Source organism: Bison bison, unplaced genomic scaffold (genome assembly GCF_000754665.1).
Source record: "Bison bison bison isolate TAMUID 2011002044 unplaced genomic scaffold, Bison_UMD1.0 scf7180017864456, whole genome shotgun sequence".
NCBI classification, from domain to species: Eukaryota; Metazoa; Chordata; class Mammalia; order Artiodactyla; family Bovidae; genus Bison; species Bison bison.
The window spans coordinates 23,321,520-23,331,797 of record NW_011495018.1 but is presented as its reverse complement, the minus strand read 5'-3'; positions in this window follow the sequence as shown (position 1 = coordinate 23,331,797).

Sequence of the window (10,278 nt, the reverse complement as noted above, 5' to 3'; positions counted from 1 at the left end):
CTGGAAATCCCTTCCTCCCATGTGCCAAAGTGTTTTGTGGTTTTTTAACTCATGACCTTTACAAATGCTGTTCCACCTACCTGAGAGTAACGTCCACCATCACCCTCATTCACATGGCTGACTCCTTTGAAAACTTCACTTTACCTGTACTTCCTTAGACTTTCCCTGACTCCCTAAACTAAGAGGAAATCCCTTCCACATTTTCTGCATCAATACATTCTTAGTTCCTTCTTAGCATGTTGCAGGCTTCAGTTATTTTACTTGAGTGTTTCTTTGTTAATACTTCCGCCAAAAGCTACAGGTGGATACAAGCCATGTCTCCCCTATTCCTCTTTCTCTTCCCAAAGCTTCCTTTGGTGCCTGGCTTATGGAAGTGTGCAGTAAATAACTGGCTAGCAAAACAGCAACTAATATAACAGCCTTACTTTCACAACGACTAAGAGTTAACATTCTGTGGATCAGATGCATCCATGTGCTGGAGACCATGTTAAGGATTTTACATGTACCTTCCTATTTGGTTTTCTACAAAATTTGTCTCAGCTGAGTAAGTAATATCATTGTTTCCACTTTAAGGGTTATGTTAAATAACTATATGCAGTCACATGACAATTTCATGCAAGGCAAGGCTTCAACCCAGGAATCTTATTTCTAATGTGTTCTTGACTCTTATTTTCTTGAAGAGATCTCTAGTCTTTCCCATTCTATTATTTTCCTCTATTTATTTGCATTGATCACTGAGAAAGGCTTTCTTATCTCTCCTTGCTATTCTTTGGAACTCTGCATTCAGATGGGTATATCTTTCCTTTTCTCGGTATATCTCTCTAAATAAACTTACTTAGTCACAGTCAACAGTCCACATTCCATGTTTTCTTTATTTCACATTTAGTATGACTATTTAAATGGGAATATATATATGGATATATGAGTTCACACAATGACAGTGATATTATTTCATGCATTTTGTTCTTACTCCAAATCCAAATAATAACAGGTAACATTTATTGGGGCTTCCCTGGTGGCAATTTACTATTTGTCAGGCACTCTAATTAGCACTTTGAATAATTTTTTAGTAATGTTGAACAATTAGTTTTGGAAACAAGTGAGTGAGTTTATTTAGGCTGAAAGGAAAATGTGTATTCTCCAATTTATATCATCTTTTATTTGGTTAAGGGGTAGGGGTAATGTTATGTATCACATGGTCACAGCCACATACACCTGATATGAATACAGTGGTATATTCACTATAACAGAACCTACTTCACTGACTTCAGTAACTGTTACATTGGTTTCTCTTTTTCCCTTTTCCTAAGTCTCTCTGTGTCTGATGGATACCTTGGCTTTGGCTGCACTAAATCACATTATATGTCTCATCATTAGAACAATGTCTTTTAATAGCTCTCAAAATACTTGGCTCCCCTTGGATACCATTGAGACAAGGTGTCTTACATTTCAGATCAATTTCATGTAAGAACCACAGAAAGAAAACTGGGAGGATAATATGCAGACTATCCTAGTTGCTTGCCAAGGGGATGATGGGCTTTTTTTTTAATATCTGCCCTTTAAAATATATTCAGGTAACAACAAGTACTAGCATAGCTCTGAATTCAGTAATTGTATTTCTTCTCATATACCCAATCTAGTGGCTGTAACAGAAGAGCTTAAGCCCTCTTATCTGTAAAAATAGGTCTAAGATTATCTACTTGACTCATAAGGGTGCTATGAAATTTAATTCAAATTCTTACGCCTCTTGGAGATAACAATACCACCTTGTATTTATATAACACTTATCAGACCTCTAAACGGTTTTTTTTTTTCCTCCTAGTTTAATAAATCTTGCAACAGCTCCAAAAGATAGGTAGGGGGCAGTTTTTGCCTGCATCTTACAGAATATAAAGAAATCTATCCAAGGTCATAGAGTTAGAGAAAAAAAAAAAACTAGAACTATATTTTGTTATCCTTTTTCCCTTGATTTAGTCCAAAACCTCTCCCAATTTGTATATATATATACATGAATTAAAATTATACATTCTTTTGTTTAGCAATTATGCACATTTCTTACACAATCATTTCAGGTTTCAAAAAACAGCTTGTATAGTTAAAGAAGAGAAATGCATGAAATAATATCACTGTCATTGTGAGAACTCACGTATGCATAGACATTTTTTCCCATTTAAATAGTCATACTAAATCTGAAATAAAGAAAATGTGGAAAGTGGACTATGGACTATGACAAAGTAAGTTTATTTAGAGTGATATACTGAGAAAAGGAAAGATATCCATTTGAATGCAGAGTTCCAAAGAATAGCAAGGAGAGATAAGAAAGCCTTCCTCCGTGATCAATGAAAAGATATAGAGGAAAATAATAGAATGGGAAAGACTAGAGATCTCTCCAAGAAAATTAGAGATACCAAGGAAACATTTCATGCCAAATGGGCACAATAAAGAAATGGTATGCACCTAACAGAAGCAGAAGATACTAAGAAGAGGTGGCAACAATACACAGAAGAACTGTACAAAAAAGGTCTTCATGACCCAGATAATCATGATTGTGTGATCACTCACCTAGAGTCAGACATCCTGGAATATAAAGTTAAGTAGGCCTTAGGAAGCATCACTCTGAACAAAGCTAGTGGAGGGAATGGAATTCCAGTTGAGCTATTTCATATCCTAAAAGATGATGCTGTGAAAGTGCTGCATTCAATATGCCAGCAAATTTGGAAAACTCAGCCATGGCCACAGGAGTGGAAAACGGTCAGTTTTCATTCCAATCCCAAAGAAAGGCAATGCCAAAGAATGTTCAACTACTAAACAATTGCACTCATTTCACATGCTAACAAAGTAATGCTTGAAATTCTCCAAGCCAGGCTTCAATAGTACATGAACCAAGAATTTCAAGATGCTCAAGCTGGATTTAGAAAAGGCAGAGGAACCAGAGTTCAAATTGCCAACATCCGTTGGATCATTGAAAAAGCAAGAGAGTTCCAGAAAAACATCTACTTCTTTATTGACTATGGCAAAGCTTTTGACTGTGTGGATCACAACAAACTATGGAAAATTCTGAAAGAGATGGGAATACCAGACCACTTGACCTGCCTCCTGAGACATCTGTATGCAGGTCAAGAAGCAACATAACTGGACATGGAACAACAGACTGGTTCCAAATTGGGAAAGGAGTATGTCAAGGCTGTATATTGTCACCCTGCTTATTTAACTTGTATGCAGAGTACATCATATGAAATGCTGGCCTGGATGAAGCAAAAGCTGGAATCAAGATTGCTGGGAGAAATATCAGTAACCTAAGATAAAGAGATGACACCACCCTTATGGCAGAAAGTGAAGAAGAACTAAAGAGCCTCTTGATGAAAGTGAAAGAGGAGAGTGAAAAAGTTGACTTAAAACTGGAAATTCAGAAAACTAAGATCATGGCATCCAGTCCCATAACTTCATGGCAAATATGGGGAAACAATAGCAACAGTGAGAGACTTTATTTTGTGGGGGGCTCCAAAATCACTGCAGATGGTGACTGCAGCCATGAAATTAAAAGATGCTTGCTTCTTGGAAGAAAAGTTATGACCAACTTAGAGAACATGGACATTTCTTTGCCAACAAAGGTCCATCTAGTCCAAGCTATGGCTTTTCCACTAATCATTATGGATATGAGAGTTGGACTATAAAGAAAGCTGAGTGCCAAGGAATGGACGCTTTTGCACTGTGGTGTTGGAGAAGACTCTTGAGAGTCCCTTGGGCTGCAAGGAGATCCAACCAGTCCATCCTAAAGGAAATAAGTCATGAATATTCATTGGAAGGACTGATGCTGAAGCTGAAACTCCAATATTTTGGCCACCTGATACAAAGAACTGATTCATTGGAAAAGACGCTGATGCTGGGAAAGGTTTATGGTGGGAGGATAAGCGGACAACAGAGGATGAGATGGTTGAATGGCATCACTGACTTGATGGACATGAGCTCGAGTAAGCTCTCGGAGTTGACGATGGACAGGGAAGCCTGGCGTGCTGCATGCCATGGGGTGGCAAAGAGTCAGACACAACTGAGCTACTGAACTGAACTGAACCTTGAGCAAGGACTTCCCTGTAGCTCAAACGGTAAAGAATCTAGCTGCAGTGCAGGAGACCTGAATTCAACCCCTGGGTTGGGCAGATCCTCTGGAGAAGGGAATGGCAATCCACTCCAGTATTCTTGCCTGGAGAATCCCATGGACAGAGGAACCTGGCAGACTACAGTCAGTGAGGTTGCAAAGAGTCAGACAGGACTGAGCATTATGTGCCAGATACCTTTTTTATAAATTCTTAGAATGTCTTTTTTAAAAATCCATTATAGTCTTAAAATGATCTGGAAATCGTAACTTCTACCATTCTATCTCTCTTCTGCCCTCTCACCTGTTTCTCCAACATTAAAAGGCTTTGACAGAGTAAATCACAGAACCAGCTTTGTAATACTTTTTCTATTCCGGTCTCCTTGAAGGTACAAATAGGAAGAAATGAACTCAGGGGGAGCTACCCTTCACTTCTGTTTCTTTGGGAGTGCTAACTAGAGAAGAGAAGACAAGAAAAATGGAAAGCTTCCCTTCAAATTCTTTCAGGGCCACTGAGATGATAACCCAAAACTTCCCATATCACAAGAAGAAGTCTCATTATTTTTGTCTTTTTTCCAAGGAACTTACCCAAAGATGAATGGAGTTAACACTGAAGCCAAAATCAGTAGATTTCTAGGGCAAAATATTCCAGCAGAATACAACTCTGTAAAAGGTACAGGAGCCATTGAAAATAAGATCTTTGGGAAACTTCTTTCAGAGCACAAGCAGAGCATGCAAAGAGGAGGAAACAAAGCGAAGAATAAGTAGCACAGTTGGGCATGCACTGACTACTGTGTGCTGCTTCCCATTTGTCTGTTCCATCTGGACAAGGCACAGACATGCTCCAGCCCTCACGAGTCCAGGTATCCTGACAGTATGTTAGTCTCTGGTAGCAGTGCAGAAGTACACTGACAAGGCAGGCAAGAGAAGTGGCCAAAGCTGGGAGTTATTGTGTCTATCTGTCTCTGGTACTTGGAGACAGTGCAGTGTGTGGATTACAATCCTATACTTTGAAGTCAAGTTTCCAGTTTTAAATCCCATGGAGGCCACTCTGTAGCTGTATATCATCTGAGTTTCTGAAGCTCTGTTGCCTAATCTGCAAAATGGAACTATATCATTTCCCTTGTGTAAAGCTGTTCTATGCTCAATATCTGTTAGTTGTTGTTAAAGGTATTTCATATTGTTAATACCAATTTCCATTTGGGACCGTTCCCTAGATGGCAGACAAGAAGTTAAAATCCACTCAATTCAATAAAAATGAATTTATTTCCTGCTGTATATAAAACAAAAATTAAAGACCACCGTACTCTATAATATATGACAAGAGAAGCAGATAGCAGAGTGAAACTCAGAAGTTTTGCTTTGGAGGCAAATTGAATGGATGGAATAAACTACTGCCTTTTTGGTTCATGCCAAACCAATCATCCATGTGAATCGTGGTACAAGGAATCTGCACCTGAGCTTTACAAGCTTCTAGGAGGTCAGCAGGAAACTGGGGGGCAGACTGAACTTTTGACCATGGACTCGAGTTAGTCTTTGTAACATGAAAATTTAACTTTAGAAAAGGTCAAAGGAATCCCTTAATTTAATATATCATGGGGTAAATACATGCCACTTATCATAGAGCTATTACAAAGTCTGAAGACATGAACAAGCTTAGATAAATGCCCAGATGCAGAATCAGGAGTGTTTGCCATTAAAAAAAACTATTAGAAAATGCTCAGCTACGTTTAACTACTCAGTATCACCAGGTATGATTGTTTGAGTCACGTTGTGGGCTGAGGTGTGTCCATTTTCTAATCAGCTACGGTTCTAACACAGCTGACTAGGTCCTGGAGGTCTAATGAGTCCCTACCTATTAATAAGAAGGCATTCGGTTCATTGTTAAGCTGTTTTATGTCTGCTAGCCAAATGCTGGATTTCTGAAGAGGCTCTACATGAAAATTGTTTATTCCATTCCCCATCTTCTAGACCAATTTCCTGATATTTCTAAATTTTGGTTCCCTGAATTGATAACCTCATGGTGCTTACAAACCATCCTTTGTAGCCTAGTTCTTGATTGCTGTCTGCATATCCTATGTCATCACACCCTAGATCTTGTCATTTCATTAGGGAATGTTTGAAATTTATCCATAGCTTTTTAAGGGTTCTTATTATGGAAATTATCTTATATATTTCAGTACTATTGTTTTAGTGCTAAGCATGTAACTACTATTTCTTTTCTATGTGCTCTTGGCACCTGGTATCTGTTCTGACATTGTATTTTTATTATTTTGATCATCTGTCTTACTCATTTATCTCCTCCATTAGACTGCAATCTCCTCTAGGTTATGGATCCTGTATGTCTGATATATTTATCTCTTTGCCTTAGTATCTAAACCAATGCAGAAACAGAAGACATTCGGTAAGTGTTTGTTGAATGAAAAAATGACAAAGCTGGTTCTCATTTCTTTGGTAGAATTTCTTAATATCATCAGTTAATCATCACTGGAATGAATCACAGACATCCACTACCGGTATCACATAATGCTATATTGACACCAAAGACAATGAATTGTGAATTAGTGAATACAGTAAATTAAAACAACATGGACTGAAAAAAATCATATTTTTTCAACATATTGCTCTTAGCTGCAGTTTGTAAAGAACTCTGCTCAATAACAATGACAATGCTTTTAGCATTTAGAAATTTTTAAATTGCTTTGAAATTTAACCTGTATCCATAAGAATATCTTCAGTCATTTTATTTTTATACACACATGCACGCGCACTCACACACTCCCTGGCAGTCAGTAACACCAAAGCATATACACTCGATGAAGAAGGCCTATTCGGACTTCTATAACTATAGACTAATTGTGCTCTTTTTGAGTGTATTTAACAAAATCGATCAGTATATATCTTGTGTTTGGCTGTTATCATTCAATATTATATTTGTGAGATTTTTTTTTACCCATGTAATGTGTACTAGAAATTGGTCCATTTTATTCCTGTGCAGTATTCCATAGCATGAACATGTAACTCTTTATTTATTCCTTACACTGTTGATAGACATTTAAGTAGTGTCTACTTTTGGTTATTAGGAACACGGTGCCATAAGCATCCTTGCGCATGTCATTTGATAGACATAAACTAAATATGCACTAGGATATATTTTGGGGCTGGGAATCAATGAATTCTAAGGTGTATGCTTACTTTTACTGTATGGTGCCAGTTTTTCAAAGTGTTTGTTCCAAACAGGAATGTATGAAAATTTCAGTTATTTCACATCTTTACCAACACTTTTTTTTTGTGGGGGGCCATTTGGGTGAGTGTAGCGGTATCACATAGTCATTTAATTTTCATTTTCCTGAAGAATAATGATCCTGAGTACTTTTAAAAGTATTTACTGGCCTTTGAATATTCTGTTTTCTGAAGCACTTTTTCCAGGCTTTTGGTCAGTTTTAAAAAGATTGGATTGTCAGTCTTTTTCCTATTGATTTGTAGGTATTTTTTCTGGTGGCTCAGATGGTAAAGAATATGGTTGCAATGTGGGAGACCTGGGTTTGATCCCTGGTTTGGGAAGATCCCCTGGAGAAAAGAATGGTTACCTGCTCCAGTATTCTTGCCTGGAGAAGTTCATGGACAGAGGAGTCCAGTGATCTACAGTCCATTGGGTCACAAAGAGACATGATTGAAGAGACTTAGTACACAATCTAAATACAAATCCTTTTCCACACATATTTTAATAGAGGAGAGCAGTAATTTCACATATTATGTTCCAAATTTTGGATTTTTAATATGTCAATTTTTGATGAATAGAAGTGCTTAATATTTATGTAATTTAATTTATCAATTCAAAACTTTTTTGTATGGCTTATGCTTATTATTTTCTGCATAAGAAATATTTTCTTACCCCACGTTCATGAATGTATTCTATTTTCTCTATAAGTTATATTGTTTACTTATCATATTTATTTCTATAATCCATACGTGATTAATTTTGTATGTACGGTATGAAGTAAAGCTGAAAGTTCATGTTGTTTTATATGGATACCAATCAACCCATGACCGTTAGTTAAAAAGACCATCCTTTCCCCACTTTTCTGTTGTGACATACTTATTGTATATCCAGGTGACTATATGTGTGCATTTGTGTTTCTGAACTTTCTCTTCTGCTTAACTGATCAGTTTGTAAAACTGTGCTAATAAAAACATTTCTTTTTTTTTTAATTTTATTTTATTTTTAAACTTTACAATATTGTATTAGTTTTGCCAAATATCAAAATGAATCCGCCACAGGTATACCTGTGTTCCCCATCCTGAACCCTCCTCCCTCCTCCCTCCCCATACCCTCCTTCTGGGTCGTCCCAGTGCACCAGCCCCAAGCATCCAGTATCGTGCATCGAACCCAGACTGGCGACTCGTTTCATACATGATATTATACATGTTTCGATGCCATTCTCCCAGATCTCCCCACAGCTCAGTTGGTAAAGAATCTGCCTGCAATGCAGGAAACACCAGTTCGATTTCTGGGTCAGGAAGATCCCCTGGAGAAGGGATAGGCTACCCACTATATGTGTGTATTTGTGTTTCTGAATTTTCTCATCTCATAATTGATCCGCTTATAAAACTCTGTGCTAATAAAATAAATTTCTTAATTACTATAACTTTTTATGATAAATCTTGATATTGGGTGTGAACCCCTCTACTTAGTCCTTCCAGATTGTTTTAGAATTACCTTGTCACTTAAAAAAATGCTAGACATTTTAGTGGGACTGCAATGTGTCTATAGATCAATTAAGAAGAAATTAACATCTTAAAAATACTGTCTTCCAGGCCATAAATATATACTTTCTTTTTATTTATCTAGATAGTCTTCCAGTCCTCTCAGCAATATTTATTAGTTTTTAGTGTAGAAATCCTGTGAATCTTTTAATAAATTTATTCCCAATATTGGAGGTATTTGGTGGCATTGTGAATATTATGTCTTAATTTTCAACTAATTATTTCTATTATATTGAAACAGAATTAATTCTTACATTAATTTTGTGTCTAATGACCTTGCTAATTTTACTTATTGATTCTAATAATTTTTATATTATTTTCAAATTTCTATGTGCCTAATGATATCATATGCAAAGCAAAATTTACTTCTTTCCTTCAAATATTTCTATCATGTGCTTATTAATTTATGCATACAATCATGGATAGAAATGGTGGCAGTGGGCTCAGAAATCACTAGGTAGAATGTTGTTTACTGGGGATTGTTCTCTAAGTGACATTATCATGTTAAATAAACTTATTTTATTCTCAGTTTGCTGACTTTTTAAAAACTATGACTGGGCTTTAAATTTTCTAACATGCTTTTCATGCATCTTTTGAAATGGTTATATATTTTCCTCTTTTGTTTTGATGCTGTAAATTGATTATAGAATGTTTAACTAATCTGGCATTCCTAGAACAATCTCCACTTTAACATAATTTATCATTTTATTGTATTAGTGATTCTGATCTGTTTATATTTTGTTTAGGATTTAAAAAAATTATATTCATGAGATATCTTGTTCCTTAATTTTTCTTTTGTGTAGTGTCCATACCAGATTTTGGAATTAAGATTATGTTGGCTTCATAAAATAAAATGATATGTATTCCCACCTTCTCTACATTCTAGAGGAATGAATGAGATTAGTTTCATTTTTTCCTTATTTGTTTAGGGGAAATAACCATTGAAGTAATCTGGGCCTGGAGTTTACTTCATGGGAAAATTTTATTTACATATACAATTTCTAATACATACCATATATAAAATTTATTTTTGCATTAATTTTAATACATTGTGATTTTCAAATACTTTACACACTGAATCTGAATTTTAAGACTATCAACATAAATTTGTTTCTATTATCCAATAATACTACTTATTGTTTTATCTATTAGATTTATATTAATATACTCTTGATTCTATAATTGGCAATTTTTGTTTTCTTTCATTTGTATTGATCCATCTTACCAGAAGCTTATCAATTTTGTGAATTTTTAAAAACAACATTTTACTATACCAATTTTGTCTATTTTACTTTATTTCTACTTTAATCTAATAATTTCCTTCCTTTCTTACCTCAGGCTTAATTTCTTATTATATTTCTTTTCTTTTGGTGTAGCTCAGTTCAGTTCAGTTCAGTTGCTCAGTTGTGTCCGACTCT